Source organism: Podarcis cretensis (assembly GCF_951804945.1).
Source record: "Podarcis cretensis genome assembly, chromosome: 1".
Classification (NCBI taxonomy): domain Eukaryota; kingdom Metazoa; phylum Chordata; class Lepidosauria; order Squamata; family Lacertidae; genus Podarcis; species Podarcis cretensis.
Genome location: NC_137170.1, coordinates 123,721,827 through 123,738,087, shown reverse-complemented (window position 1 = coordinate 123,738,087; position 16,261 = coordinate 123,721,827). Strand labels below are relative to the sequence as shown.

At 43.8% G+C, this 16,261-nt stretch overlaps 1 protein-coding gene and 1 long non-coding RNA gene across 3 annotated transcripts in view; one reads left to right on the top strand and one right to left on the bottom strand.

Moving 5' to 3' along the window:
* The window catches only part of NEMP2 (nuclear envelope integral membrane protein 2), a 112,183-nt gene that overhangs the window by 40,650 nt on the left and 55,272 nt on the right, over positions 1–16,261 (top strand). The window lies entirely within an intron of this gene.
* LOC307220754 lies at positions 10,951–15,951 on the bottom strand. Its single transcript, XR_013841079.1, has 3 exons — positions 15,422–15,951; positions 13,969–14,580; positions 10,951–11,044 (listed from the first exon to the last, which is right to left on the bottom strand). It is a non-coding gene; the product is annotated as an uncharacterized lncRNA (long non-coding RNA).

Genomic DNA, 16,261 nt, shown 5'->3' with positions numbered 1-16,261 from the left:
AATGATCTAGATAAGTATGACAGGCTTTTCCGAATTCTAGGTTTCCTTGCCCCATTCTCACAAAATTACAGTCCCCAGCAGGTTCATTAGGAAGAAGGAATGATGATTAAACCCGTTTATAGCCTTTGGCAGTGAAAAATTGCCAGATTATCTCTCCCCTTCCTTTGCTGCCCCCCCCCACCCCCGTAAATTGTGCAAGCAGAAATGAAGGATTGCAATTGTATAAATGAAGTATGGTAATGCCATGGCTCTGATTTGCATAAAGTTTACATCTAATTTGCATGGTGTGTGAAGGAAGTTCCCAGACTGGGGGCCCTGAATATGGTGATGCTGTGCTGAGACCCGTTCAAAATTGGCAGGAAGAAACCACATGCAGACCATTAAAAGGAAACTGAGTTTAAATTTGCAGGTTGCGGTGGGTGGCTGGGAAGGGATACACAGAGAGACTCCAACAGCAGTCGAGTCCAGCTCTCTTCATGCATTATAAATTTGTATCTTTGGGGAAAGCCCTGCTCTTTCTTGCAAAAGGCAAGAAACTGTAAGCACATTTGGCTAGGCACAATAGAATTTCCACTGCGATTGGAAACTGATTGCTTGGCTTGGAGGAGAAATTTGATTCCCTTCACAGCAAAAGGCAGACATACCTAATCTGCACTTTTGGGTACAATATATAAAACAAAAGATTGTTAGCCTCCAAATTCTCCAAATTTTACATTGCAGTTCTCTAGCCAAGTAGGCCACTTTATGTGCACAAAACAGCATATTAACGTAAAAGTACACACTAAAAGGGACGCGGGTGGCTCTGTGGGTTAAACCACAGAGCCTAGGGCTTGCTGATCAGAAGGTTGGTGGTTTGAATCCCCGCGACGGGGTGAGCTCCCGTTGCTCAGTCCCTGCTCCTGCCAACCTAGCAGTTCAAAAGCACGTCAAAGTGCAAGTAGATAAATAGGTACCACTCCGGCGGGAAGGTAAACAGCATTTCCGTGCGCTGCTCTGGTTCGCCAGAAGCGGCTTAGTCATGCTGGCCACATGACCCGGAAGCTGTACGCTGGCTCCCTCGGCCTATAGAGTGAGATGAGCACCGCAACCTCAGAGTCGGCCACGACTGGACCTAATGGTCAGGGGTCCTTTTACCTTTACCTTACACACTAAAATGCATACAGTCGTACCTTGGGTTTCGAACAGCTTATTTCTTGAACGTTTTGGCTCCCGAATGCTGCAAACTCGGAAGTGAATGTTCCGGTTTGTGAACTATTTTTGAAGCTGAATGTCCGACGGGGCTTCTGCGGCTTCCGATTGGTGCAGGAGCTTTCTGCAGCCAACCAGAAGCCGCACTTTGGTTTCTGAACGTTTTGGAAGTCGAACAGACTTCCGGAACGGATTCCATTCAACTTCCAAGGTACAACTGTATATTTGTGAAATTACACACATGTATTCTATTGGAGAAATTGCTTCGGGGTGGGGGGGATGTGTGTTGAAACCAAAACATGTATGGGGGGGTGTCATTAAAATGCTGCTGAATTTTAAAAACGACTCTCATTTAGGAATAACAATAATCACAAACCGATGGGGAAATGTAGAGAATTGAACTTAAGATAGCAAGAAATGAAAAACTGAAAGAAACCAAAACGGATAGATTTGCTGGTCCCTACTGATTGAACAAATCCATGCATGTGGGAGATTATAAATACATTCAAGCATACATTCAATGCACACTTAAAATCTCACTCCAGATCTTCCTGGTCAACCCAGGGTGCAGCAGGTGTGAATGGCCCTTGCTTCAAATTCAGAATGGTTGAAGAGGATTTATCTGTCTGTCTCTTTAGTTGTTGTTGTTGTTGTTTAGTTGTTTAGTCGTGTCCAACTCTTTGTGACCCCACGGACCAGAGCACGCCAGGCACTCCTGTCTTCCACTGCCTCCCGCAGTTTGGTCAAACTCATGCTGGCCGCTTCGAGAACACTGTCCAACCATCTCGTTCTCTGTCGTCCCCTTCTCCTTGTGCCCTCCATCTTTCCCAACATCAGGGTCTTTTCCAGGGAGTCTTCTCTTCTCATGAGGTGGCCAAAGTATTGGAGCCTCAGCTTCAGGATCTGTCCTTCCAGTGAGCACTCAGGGCTGATTTCCTTCAGAATGGAGAGGTTTGATCTTCTTGCAGTCCATGGGACTCTCAAGAGTCTCCTCCAGCACCAGAATTCAAAAGCATCAATTCTTCGATGATCAGCCTTCTTTATGGTCCAGCTCTCACTTCCATACATCACTACTGAGAAAACCATGGCTTTAACTATATGGACCAGTCTTATCCGAATCTAGGGTTGCGTGCTCATCTCGCTTAAGAGGCCGGGAGCCAGCGCTGTCCGAAGACACTTCCAGGTCACGTGGCCAGTGTGACGAAGCTGCAGCTGGCGAGCCAGCACCAGCACCGCACATGGAAGTTTAAGATTAAAGCTGTAGTCAAAATGGTTCATGTTTGGGGAGGGCCTTGTGTGTTGTGGGAACCCCCTGAGAGTGGAATGCATCATCAGAAACCATGTATGCAACTGAATTGTTGGGAAAGAATGAATTGTATTGTGTTCTTGGGCTCCAAAAATATTCTTTGTCCCTGAACCTCTTCCATGGAATGATCTTACCCCAGGGGAGATTGACTGAACAATTATTTAACTCTATATAAAACTAGAGAGAGAGGAAGGAGATTTCCAGATAAGATCTGTAGAGAAGATTATCTCGTGTAGCTAATTGAGCTCAGGGTTGGGTTTGTTCTTGAAAAACAGGCATGTCCCTGTTTGTCCGGCCTTTGGCTTGGAAGCCCTTATTGGTAACCATAGATAAGAGAAGGGAAGGCTGGCCATGGTCATTCAGTGGTGAGGGAAAGGCACTCTGCACATGCTCAAAGGGCAAAGAGATCACACAAATAATAGCAGAGTCCTGACAATGAGTACCTTTTCCAAGGGCTAAGCAACTGTTGCTGAAAATAAAGGCTTGCTCTCAGACCCCCAATATAGGGTTCCTGCTGCTCCTATTAGTCGGTCTGTCTGTGGAATAAGTTGCCATGATTGTGTTAAGTTTCTGTTTGGGGCAGGAACCAAGGCATAAAGAACTCAGAACCACCGAATCTTATACTGTCTAGACCTACTGGTAGATTACTGGGTGATTTAACATATCCCCCAACTTCCTTTCTTGTTCCCAGAAAACCCCTGCTCCACGCAACTCCTCATCTGCCTGCCTAGTTTTTAAAAGGAATTTTTCCCCTGCGAGCACAGCCTCCCCCTCTCCTGCTTTCAATCCTGAACCTTTTTCCGCCCACATGGCAACTCTGTTTTGCACAGATGCAAGGATTTCTCTGGGCCAGGCCGCCAACACCTTTTGTCTTATCCCAGGTGAAGCCGTGGCTTGGAAAGGAACTTAGCCTGCATTTTCCCACCAGCCTAGACTCTTCCCTTCAATGCTTCAAATGTTATCTAAACACTACTTTAATTTCTACCATTTCACTAACAGATCCTGTTACAATAACAAGCTAAGAAGAGCCATTCTGAATCAGGACCCTCCAAATGTCCCAGTTTTCCAGGGACAGCTCCAGAATTATAGAAGCTGTCCTGGGTTCTGATTTGATCCCAGAATGCCCCTATTTCCCCTGCCAGGGCTGCTGCTGCTGCCAAGCTCAGGAGGGAGGATGAGTCAGTGTTTGTTTCAAGTGGTGGCAGTGGTGGCAGCTATGGCTGAGAGGACTTCTCCATGGCCGCCACCACTGACCTTGGGCAGCTTTTAGTGGCTGGAGAACAGGCGAGGAGGAGAGGTTGGTACTGCCAAGGCCCAGCCCTTCGTGTTCTGCAGACCAGCTTAGCCTTAGATCTCAGCCTAATGCACTAGGAAAAAAATTCTTGAGTTACTGTAGGCAAAAAAGCCAAACCAAAACCCCCCGACATTTTGGATAATGAAAATGATGGCCTATGCAGAAATGGCGAAGCTGACTGGACAACAAATTTAGCAAAGAATGGCATAACCTTATAGAATATATTAAAGGTCACTGTAAACATTTAAAAAACGTCAGCAGGATTGATATAGCACTTGTAATTTAAAATGATAACGGATAAAAAATGGAAATGTAATATTAGATAAATGCAATTAGATGCAGGAAAAAAGCAAGGAAAATTTTGGAAGCCATGGGACGGGTAGAGATAAGTCTGGGGGTTCGGGGAACCCCATAAATGTATTGATATGTACTATGGTGTTAATGTAAATGTGTGTGTGTGTGTGTGTGTGTGTGTGTGTGTAGAAAATGGTTTGTTTTTTTGAAAATTTGAAAATTATTTAAAAACTCTAAAAACTAGGTGCGTCTTATGGTCCGGTGCGTCTAATAGAGCGAAAAATACGGCAACTAGAGCATGCACCACTCTAGCAAGACAGTCTGCGGGCAGGTAGGGTCTTAGCCTGCATACCAGGTGGAGCTGGTAGACAGCTGCCCTGGATACAGATTTGACCTGTGCCTCCATGGACAGCTGCGAGTCCAAAATGACTCCCAGGCTGCGCACCTGGTCCTTCAGGGGCACAGTTAACCTATTCAGGACCAGGGAGTCCTCCACACCCACTGGCTCCCTGGTCCCCAAATACAGTACTTCTGTCTTGTCAGAATTCTACTTCAATCTGTTAGCCGCCATTTATCCTTCAACCGCCTCCAGAAGATCTAGCCACCAGGCAAATATATGGCAAAAGGTTACGAAATGGAAATATTGTTAAAAAGGTGTAGTCATAGGTATGTCAGTACTCAAATCTGAAATGTTAAATTGTGTTATTAGTGTTATTGCGGTTTTTGTTGTAGGTTTTTTGTGGTTGTTGTTATTATTGAAAAAATGATTAAATAAATTTAAAAAAGAAAAAAATGGATCCCCAATTGCATGTTTAGGTTAAAAGCGGTATAGAAATTTGTGATTTGCTTGCGTTGTTTTCTGGTTTTGTGCAAATCTTAGGAAACAAAGTGGGAGTGGGGGATACATACATTTTATTTATACCCCCACCTTCCATTCAAAGGGGATTCTTAGGATGTATCCCCTGTGTGCTTAAGCTGTGATCTACCTCAGAAATTACAGAAAGGTGGGGAGCACGAAGTACAATCTACTGGTATTTTGTCCCGAAGAAATAAATGCAGTCCTAGCTTGTTTATCTTAGCCTTGACAACTGTTCACATTTGTGTTTTTTTGACAGCTTGCATCTCAACTGATGCATTCTGTATTCATTTACGGAATAAACCAAAATAATTAGCTTGTCTAATCAACAACACACAGGATTTGGTTTGCTACCAGACTTGTTTTCTTTGCTAATTTGCTCTCTTGTCTGCTGCTCTCCCTCTCCTGCCGCTGTCACTCAGACACTTTATTTTTACTACGAATTTCCACAGGACAAGGGAAAAAAACTTGTAAGAGATGATACATTACCTCAGCTACCCCTTTTGGTCCTCTTAACAGTAAACTTCTCGCGGGGGTCTTACATTTTCTCAAGATACTTAAGTAGTGGATACACCATTCATAAAAAATCTAATATCTTCCTCTCCTAAAGGTAAAGGTAAAGGTACCCCTGCCCGTACGGGCCAGTCTTGACAGACTCTGGGGTTGTGTGCCCATCTCACTTAAGAGGCCAGGGGCCAGCGCTGTCCGGAGACACTTCCGGGTCACGTGGCCAGCGTGACATCGCTGCTCTGGCGAGCCAGAGCCGCACACGGAAACGCCGTTTACCTTCCCGCTGGTAAGCGGTCCCTATTTATCTACTTGCACCCGGAGGTGCTTTCGAACTGCTAGGTTGGCAGGCGCTGGGACCGAGCAGCGGGAGCGCACCCCGCCGCAGGGATTCGAACCACCGACCTTTCGATCGGCAAGTCCTAGGCGCTGAGGCTTTAACCCACAGCGCCACCTGCGTCCCCTATCTTCCTCTCCTACTTTCTTTCAAATCTGTTTTAATTTTAATAGGCATCTTATTTCCAGTTTTAGTTCTGCATCTATCGATTTCTGAACCATGAAAATTTGGTGGGAGTGTGTGAATCAAAGGGGGGGGGGAGAGAGAATAAGAATGGATCGTACACAGAATTAGAAAGCTAGAAATGCAAAATATGTGGCACCCATCACTATCTTTGTTTTGATTTTTGTGGATATGGAAATGAATTCTCTCCTGCTGGGATTCCTAATTCGAGGAGTGTGGGGGACACACCTTGCTGAGGCCAAACAAATATTTGAGGCGATAAAACTGCAGGACTACCTTTTATGAGAGACAGCTGACCTATCCCCTCTGCATCCTCCCAAATTTAGTTGACTAGAAAGCATTCCACGCCAAGGAATGCCTTTTTATATTTTATTACATTCATCAAAACTCATTTACACTGTTGAATCTATCTTAATACTGCCCACGATTTCAAATATACACAATTCCCCCCCCCCATATATTCAATAAACATTTCCCAATCTTTTTTAAACATTTGTTCTTCTTGTTCTCTTAATCTATATGTTAGGTCCACAAGCTGCACATATTCCAGCAGTTTAAGTTGCCACTCTTCTTTAGTTGGGACTTGGCTCGTTTTCCATTTTGGGGCTAACAAAACACGGTCTCTAGTAGTGGCATACATAAATAGCCTTTTTTAACACCTGGGAATTTCTATCTGAATTATCTCCAATGAAAAGGACTTTTTAACCTGAGGCTCTTCTGCCCTTCCATTGAAACGAGTTTCTCTTTCTCCCTCTCTTGGTCAGATGTGCTACTGGTTATTTCTTTCCTAAAAACAGAGGGTGCAGTCCCTCAAACGTTAGCCCTAATTTTAGCAAATTCATTGTGCCATTTGTTGGCGATAAGCTCTACTCAACTCAAATGGGATTTCCTTCCATGTAAACACATGTAACCCCAGGAGTTCTCCAAACTCACAACAATAGCTATCTATCTATCTATCTATCTATCTATCTATCTATCTATCTATCTATCATCTATCTATCTATCTATCTATCTATCTATCATCTATCTTATCTATCTATCATCTATCTCTCCATCCAGTGCTTTTTTCCCGGGGGGGATGGGGGGGACGCATATCCCTAAATATCTTTGTACTTTTGTCCATTTACTGTATTTATTTCCCCCGATTTGAACTATAAAATGGTGATTTTATTGAGTCAAAATGAGAGTACCCCTAAACATTTTATTTTTTTTTAGAAAATAGCACTGTATCTATCTATCTATCTATCTATCTATCTATCTACCTACCTACCTACCTACCTACCATCTATCTATCTATCTATCTATCTATCTATCTATCTATCTACCATCTAGCTAGCTAGCAATACACATACATACACACACAAATACAACACACTCTGAGGTCAGCTATACATTTTCTGTTCAAACAGCAAATGAAATTATATATCTGCTTTTCAATTGTGCCACTTCAGGCTACACCAAATTAAAGGATGGAGGAGAATATCCCAAACTGAGAAAAGCTGTCCATTAATCCATTTCGGTTGGGCACCAAAGGAAAGCCCTGCCTTCTAAAGCAGGAATATTCTGGAACAGCTGCAAATATAGGGGGAGACAGAGTTCTTGGTACCTGCAAACACGTCTGTGGCTTTTTCATAATTCCTGTCATGGCTTCTACTGTTCATAACATCGTTGCCATGACTCCCCTGTGGCTCCCCCCCCCCCGCAAAAAAGTGTTCTGATGAACCAACAACCCCAGCGATAATTATAAAGTATTATTTCAAAATAACAGAAAGTCATTATTGGCACTTCATGAGCACAAAAAAGAGGCCTACTCTCATCTCACAGAGGTTGACAGCTTCCTTTGAGCATGCAGAGCTTAATCGTTAGGCTACCTCAACACACTGTGGCTAAACTATAATTCTAAAAAAAAAAAAAAGGGACATTTTCGAATTGCAATTATCTTTCCCCATCTTTAAAAGTGTTAGAAATGGAATTTCCAAGCACATGCCCTCAAATTATCAACAGCAACTACTGACACAGACATGACAATAATAAGCAGCTACAATTTATTAAAATGCAAATGTGAAAGTGCGATGCAGAGAAAAGAGCAGATATGTGTTGAAGGAAGACCAACGTTGTGTTGAAGAAAGACACACACATGGCAAAGCCCATGGAGCGGGCAATGTTGGTTTAGATTTGCTTGTCAGATGCTTTATTAAAAAAGAAAAGAAAAGAAGGGATAGGTATGTGTAATGGGGTTTGGGGTTGCTTGTGCGTAAGGCGCAAACTGCTCCCAGCTGAGTTGTTGTTGTTGTTTAGTCGTTTAGTCGTGTCCGACTCTTCGTGACCCCATGGACCAGAGAACGCCAGGCACTCCTGTCCTCCACTGCCCCCCCGCAGCTTGGTCAGACTCATGCTGGTAACCTCGAAAACACTATCCAACCATCTCGTCCTCTGTCGCCCCCTTCTCCTTGTGCCCTCCATCTTTCCCAACATCAGGGTCTTCTCCAGGGAGTCTTCTCTTCTCATGAGGTGGCCAAAGTACTGGAGCCTTAGCTTCACGATCTGTCCTTCCAGTGAGCACTCAGGGCTAATTTCCTTAAGAATGGATGCGTTTGATCTTCTTGCAGTCCATGGGACTCTCAAGAGTCTCCTCCAGCACCATAATTCAAAAGCATCAATTCTTCGGCGATCAGCCTTCTTTATGGTCCAGCTCTCACTTCCATACATCACTAGTTTGGTTAAAACTTTCCCCTGGCTGGACAGTCAGTACTCCGTGACTGTCTCAATCACTGGCAGAATCCGTCAGTGGGCGTTTCCTGAATTTCCTCCAACATAAAAGTTCTTTGACACCAAGTCGCCGCCTAGCTTCCCTGCGCAGAAGCTTTCTGCGCAGAGTGGGCGTCCCAAGGGGAGGTCCTGTGCTCTCCCCGCTGGTCTCGCTGGAACAGTCCCTGAGCCTTCTCTCCAAAGCTCCCTCAGCCTCCCCTTCCTCCCTGGCGTCACGTCTATTTCCTTCCCCAGCGGAAGCTCTCCCCCTCTCCCTGCTGGTTCCCTCTCCAGCGTCATCGGGGAGCCTTACCACCCCCCTTGGCTCCGATGGCAGTTCCCTGACAGTATGATAAAAATCAAGCATGTATTCTTGGGACACCGGATTATTTTTGTCACTGCTTTCAGTGGATGCTGGATTTCATTTCATCAGTGCTCCCTGGAAGGGATGATTGGCAAAGACTTTCTGCCTCGGTCATTAACTAAGGTGCCAGTTCAAGAAACTGCGTGCATAAATGCAACGGCCGCCGCTAGGTTATTGGTTGCTAAAAATTGGAAATCAGAAGAAGTACCATCTGTGGCAGATTGGCAACATAATTTTTTTGAAATGACTGAATTAGCAAAAATGACGGCAACAATTAGAAGGCAATCTAACCAAAATCTCAAACAGGAATGGAAGTATGTGGATGAATACATGATTAAAAGATGCTCCAACAAAAATTGATTGATATGTATAGACTGATCTCACAAAGTGAATTTAAATAGATATACAAGAATGTATGTTTAATGATTAAGATACAAGAATACAATCACAATAATAAAGTTATTTTTAAAAAATTACGAAGTAACGCACGGATGGAGGGAAGACATAGGGTAAGACAAGAAGTAAGTAAAAGGTAAAGGTAAAGGGACCCCTGACCATTAGGTCCAGTCGTGAACGACTCTGGGGTTGCAGCGCTCATCTCGCTTTATTGGCCGAGGGGGCCTGCATACAGCTCCCGGGTCACGTGGCCAGCATGACTAAGCCACTTCTGGCAAACCAGAGCAGTGCACGAAAACGCCGTTTACCTTCCCACCGGAGCGGTACCTATTTATCTACTTGCACTTTGACATGCTTTCGAACTGCTAGGTTGGCAGGGGCAGGGACCAAGCAACGGGAACTCACCCCGTCGCAGGGATTCAAACCGCCGACCTTCTGATCGGCAAGTCCTAGGCTCTGTGGTTTAGACCACAGCACCACTCGCGTCCAAGAAGTAAGTAAGAAGTGACTAAATGTTGGTACTTAATGAAATGAAAAATGTGAATTTGCAGGTATGATGTATAAGTAATATTATGTAAACATTTTGTATATGTATTGAGATATCAATAAATAAACAAGAGAGAAAGAGAGAAAGAAAGAGAGAAAGAAAGAAAGAAAGAGCATAAATACCTACGCTGCACCTGCTAGTGCAATGGGTGGGGCTTCCCTCCACCTTTTCCTCCTGTGCACCCTGCGCTGCCCCCAGCTTCACTCTGGAGGCTCAAGAGACCCCCATCCCCCAGAACAGTACCGGGGGGGTGACGACAGGGGATCGTTCCATAGGGCAAGCAAAAATGCATGCACTTACGGAACAAGCAGAAAAACCCCTCACAAAATTGAATCCCTCTCTAAATTAATTCCAGGACATCTCTCCCTGTCCATCTCTCATACAGTACTGTTTACAGAGAGCACGTTACAACTTCTGGGCTAAAGATATGATGACAGATTTCTACCCTGCATACAAAATAATAATTCTGTCACTTTCTATTTTTATCCGACTGCATCTGGAGGGGACAGACATCAAGGCTCACACCACCATGAAAACATAGATGGACCAGTTGCCATTTGCCTCCTCTGCTCTCATATCTGTCTCTGCAGTGGCCAGTCCAGCTGCCACTCTTATTTCATGTTTTTTAAAGGTACCTGATTTAGCTTGCTTTCCTCTTCCCTCCCTAGTCGCTTTTCTTTTTATATCATGCCCATTAAATTGAAAGCCTTTAAAAAAGTCCGTGTACAGTACTTTCTCGGCCCGTTACTACGATGAATGGAACGTTCAGACGAAATGCTAATAAAGCATAACCATAAACCCAAAGACAACTTTGCAATAATTGTTCTGGCATAAGACATACCGGTACATTGTTTTGGGACAAATGACTGTGTATGAGTCTAATAATAATAATAATAATAATAATAATAATAATAATAATAATAAACCAACCTCACTTCTCACCTGCTCTGCCGCTGCTGTACACCTTGCCACATCTTTCTTTCTTTTTTGCATTTTAATCCTTATTATTTTACATATTAAGTCCCTTCACCACAAACAGAATGAAAGAAAAAACAGATCAGATCACATCAAATACAAAGAAAATGTAACTTATAAAATAATTTTTTCCCATATGTTAAGACTTCCGTCATCTTCAGTATGAGTCCTACGTTTCCTTGTTGACAGCATATTTATATATCCTTTAACTTATCATAAATTCGTCATAATCTTTGTAGCATATACGGTAACATTGCAGAAGTTAATCAAAGCATGTCAGAGGTTTCAAAAGGAGAACAATGTTCTTTTAAATATAATCTGAATAATTCCCATTCTTTGTTGAACTTTTGGTTTGTCTGATTCCTGATTTTTCCTGTCATCTTTGCCATATTCAAATAGTTTCACCTGCCACTCCATTTTAGTTTCACCTGCCACTCCATTTTTTCTCCCTTCCACCCTTTAGCTATTAACATTCTCGTGGCAGTAGTTGCATACATGAATACCTTTCTCTGTTCCTTCAAAATATCTGCAGCTATGATGACTAAAAGAAAGGCTTCTGGTTTTTTGATAAAAGTTAGTTTGAACATTTTTTTTAGCTCATTATGAATAATTTCCCAAAAGTTTTTTATCTTATTACATTTCCACCACATGTGTTACTTTGTTCCTCAGATTCTTTATGTTCGCCAGCTTGCTTGGTGTAATGTACCATCAATAAAACAACCATGTTATTTTCTTTTAAAGTATAGCAAGCTGTGAACTTCAAGCCCTTTCTCCAAAGTCTTTCCCAAGATGCCATTTGTATCTTATAACCAAAATCTTTAGATCACTGGATCATTACTGATTTAACCTCCTTCATCACCTCCCAATCCAACAGGAGCCTATACTTCTTGGAAATCAGTTTATCCTTGCTTTGTAGTAAGTCTTTCTCAAGTTTCGGTATTTCAGTGGTGAACCCTTTTCTTTTATCTAATTTAAATATATCATTCAACTGATGGAATTGTAACCGATCAGTTAAGTATTTTCTAATTTCCTCAAACTTTTTCAATTTTAATCTTTCAGTGGTCTGGTTGTGCTGATTTCAGGCAAGATCTTGCCCAAAATGGGTGCCATCTTCTGCAAAATCAGCTCAGATAGTGGCGGTGTTTCTCTGCTGCTGGTGGAAGCGGTGGGGTACCCGTGAGCATGTTGCTTGGGGGCGGGGCTTCTGCTGCTTGAGGCAGTGGCCTCATCCTGCCTCATGTACATTGGAGGAACAGTGACCCATCACCAATGTCAGAACAAGATTCTTCACTGCCAGTCTAATCTGGTTCTATATGTGGTAATTGGGGTAGGTGTGTGCCATCTTGTTGTTGGCCTCAGGCAGCAAAATGTCTTGAGCCACCTCTGTCTATGAAGGATGTGACTTGGAGAGCTTGAGGGTCCCTAACACTGACTTAGATGAAAGGCAACTAAGGTGATTTCACAGTGGCTGCATGTCTGTAGCCAGGAGCTGAAATTTCTGCAAACTACAGCAGGACATAAGGAACTAATGGCTGCTATAAATCAGCACACACATATATCCTGGAATTTTCTTCTTCCAGTAAATAGTTCCTCTGCATTATAGGACAATGCTAAAATGCATGTCTAAATGTCTAGAATGCATCTCCCTTTTCCTTTCACATAGCCAGGCAAGCTGTTAAAAGTCCTCACGGCATCACAAGCAAATTATAGATGGCAGAATTTAGACTCAACATCAGTCTGTTGATTCCTTAGAATAATGTTTTAAACCTTCAGTGATTTGTTTGCAGGTTAATGTGCACTGATAGTAAGAAGGCCCAAGTTGCTAATTAAGAAACCCCTGCCTTTGTTTTGTTCTGCTCCTCGTGTTTGGAAGCAGCCATGAATCTCTGAAACAGACACACGTTATTTCTGGGAGGCAATAAACAATTTCGGAAGGAATTCTTCCTGACAGATCTGGAGCTGCCCTGGGGGCTTTCGCACAAAGTCAGCAGCAGTCTGTCACAACTGTCTGGCACCCAAAGGCTCTGTTTCTGAGGAATGAGCAACCGGCCCCTTTTATAATTTAACTGAGTATCAAGACCCTGGCCTCTGTTAACTGCAGGACTGCAGCGTAACCCTCATATTCACAATGGGAAGATGTTCTATGGCACCGAGGCTGTGAAATCAGGGGCTCTGGCAGCGGGGAGCCACGTATATGATGTAGCACCTCCATGTGAACAGTACCGGTATATATAATCCCCTGGGATTTATGGTGACTGCACTCTTCAGAGCTGTCAGTCAACATGTATTTATCTATATCCCACCTTTTGCCCTGACAGGGACTCAAGGTGGCTTAGGGATTAAAGAAGTGCAGCTGAAAACAAAGTGGGACAAAGCCCAATAAGTAAAAAAACAAAACAATTTAACATAAATAGAATTAAAACTCTCTCTCTCTCTCTCTCTCTCTCTCTCTCTGTGTTTGTGTGTGTGTGTAAAATCAGTTTTAAAAGTAAGGTAAAGGACCCCTGGATGGTTAAGTCCAGTCAAAGGCGACTATGGGGTTGCAACACTCATCTCACTTTCAGGCTGAGGGAGCTGGCGTTTGTCCACAGACAGCTTTCCCGGTCATGTGGCCAGCATGACTAAACCGCTTCTGGTGCAACGGGACACCGTGATGGAAGTCAGAGTGCCCAGAAACACTGTTTACCTTCCCACCACAGCAGTACCTATTTATCTACTTGCACTGGTGTGCTTTCAAACTGCTAGATTGGCAGGAGCTGGGACAGAGTGACGGGAGCTCACCCCGTTGTGGGGATTCGAACCGCCAACCTTCTGATCGGCAAGCCCAAGAGGCTCAGTGATTTAGAGCACAGTGCCCACCGCGCCCCCAAAATCAATTACAATCAAACAGATAATACAATAAAAATAGCATGGCACCAGCCCTTTCATTAAGCAGTTAGTTCCCCAAAGCCTGTTGGAACAAGAAAGCTTTACCTGGTGGTGGAAAGACAACAAGGAAGGAGCTTCTCCAGGGAGGGAGGTCCAAGGTCTGGGAGCAGCTACTAAGAAGGTCCTGTTCCGCATCCCTACCAAGCGTATCTGTGAGGGTGGATGAACCAAGCAAGGGGCCTCCCTTGAAGATCTCAGAACCTGAGCAGGTGTGCTGGTGTGAGGCAATTCCTAGGGTCCAACACTTACGCAGCCAATCCGTCACACATTCTGAGGTGTTGCTTTTCAAATGCAGCATTGGCCTAGCTACCCAGACACTATAATGGACTACATAATCGGGGGGGGGGGGGGGGTTAACCGAAGGAAACAGAAAGAAGTGAAGAGAGAACTGAGTGCCATCTGCAAAACGCTGCATTTGCATACAAATCTTTAGCGGAATGAATAGAAGCTGCCTAGGCCCAGGGCTTCATGGCTTCTATTCTCACAAAACATTTTACAGCCCATTTCAGAACTGCTGCTGCATCGCTCAGCTTTCAAATAACCTCTCATTGTTCCACTCCAGCATTTTGCAAAGGGAGTGCAGCACCAGCCCACCTGAGTTATTACAGTAGATTAGGATAAGTGTTCCCAACAACAGAAGAGTCTTCATCCTGGTATCTATTAATGTCAAAGAAAACATAAAGTTTAGCATAAGAATACTATAAGGGTAAGCACAGCTGCCTATTTTCTTGCAAATCACCCTGTGGGTTTCCCCACCCCCAGCAAAAGGAACATAAAAAGCAAGCCCTGCGTTATTTTATCGGCAAAATATTTCCCTCTAATGCGCTTCTCAGCAAGAAATGAACATGTTGTGAAATTACTTGGCATAATTTTAACTCTGTCGTTCAACGGAAATCGTTTAACATTCCACATAAAAGGATTTGATGTATATATACCCATACACACACACACACACACACACAAATACAAATATATACAGTGGTTCCTTGGGTTACAGATGCTTCAGGTTACAGACTCTGCTAACCCAGAAATAGTACCTCGGGTTAAGAACTTTGCTTCAGGATGAGAACAGAAATCGTGCGGTGGCAGCGGGAAGCCCCGTTAGCTAAAGTGGTACCTCAGGTTAAGAACAGTTTCAGGTTAAGAACGGACCTCCAGAACAAATTAATTTATTTACCCGAGGTACCACTGTACAAGAACTCTCTTTTGTATTGCTTAATGCTACTTATTTTGAGAGTTTCATTCTTAGAATCAGGATACGATAGAAGGAACCCTCTCCCTGAAGTTGGAGGGGGATCTGGAAGGTGGTTAATTACCAGCGGCTGGTAAATTAAAGCAAAACAACAGCAGCAGCAGCAGCAAGAAATTGATTAGGTAAGTGCTGATTCCAGTGCCCAATTTTGTCATATAGGGCAGGCGGGGGAAAAAAGACATAACCAGCAAGGCCTTCTTAGTTGTCCTTTACTCTTTCCTTTTCAGAAAACCAAATATTAAGTACCTGGGTTACAAAATTGCTCCGAAAAGTCAAGCCCACTTCCTTTGACGTTCACCTCCCACGAATGACACACAATCTAACACCCACCTACCAACCCTGAGAAACATCTACAAAACCTGCATCTACTTTTCTTCCAGCCAAAGATAAAACGCCCCGCAGCTCACAAAGCAAATATAACAAGCGCTTACGTAAAAAGGAAAGGGGGGGGGGGGGGAGAAACCAAGAGAGAAAGTCCTTAGTCATCAGGAGGCTATGCAGCAATTTCGCTTGCTTTTGTATTTATCTGTTATTATTCGCTTTCAAACGCCAAACAATGGGCAATATTTCTTTGGGTGGGAGAGCCGGGCTGAAACCATAATGGGAACGTGGTTATTTGAAATGGAAGGGAAAGCCCAACGGTGACATAAATCACTTCACTTCGTTCCAGAACACACCACCCATTTAGCTGTGGCAAGAATCGACTGGCTAGGCTTTGGGTTCAACAACACATTAAGAAAAGAGGGAGATGGCAGCTCTCTTATGGGCAAAATGGACCATGGTTAGCTCAGTTGTCATGGCGATTCAAGTTCCCCAACATCCAGCCAAGTGTAGCATCCCGTTCCCCACAGTGGCCAATAAGATGCTTTTTGTGGAGCCCACTAGATCACATCGCCCATTGTTGCTTCCCAGCAACCGGCATTTAGAGGCCTATTGCCTTCGAACCTGGAGCTTACATACAGTAACCCCACAAAACAAAGTGAGGCTGGTGACTGCAGGGTCTTTTCAGTAGTGGCTCTTGAGTCACATCTGGTGTCATGGAATCATAGAATTGTAGGGACCCAAGGGTCATCTACTCCAGGCCTC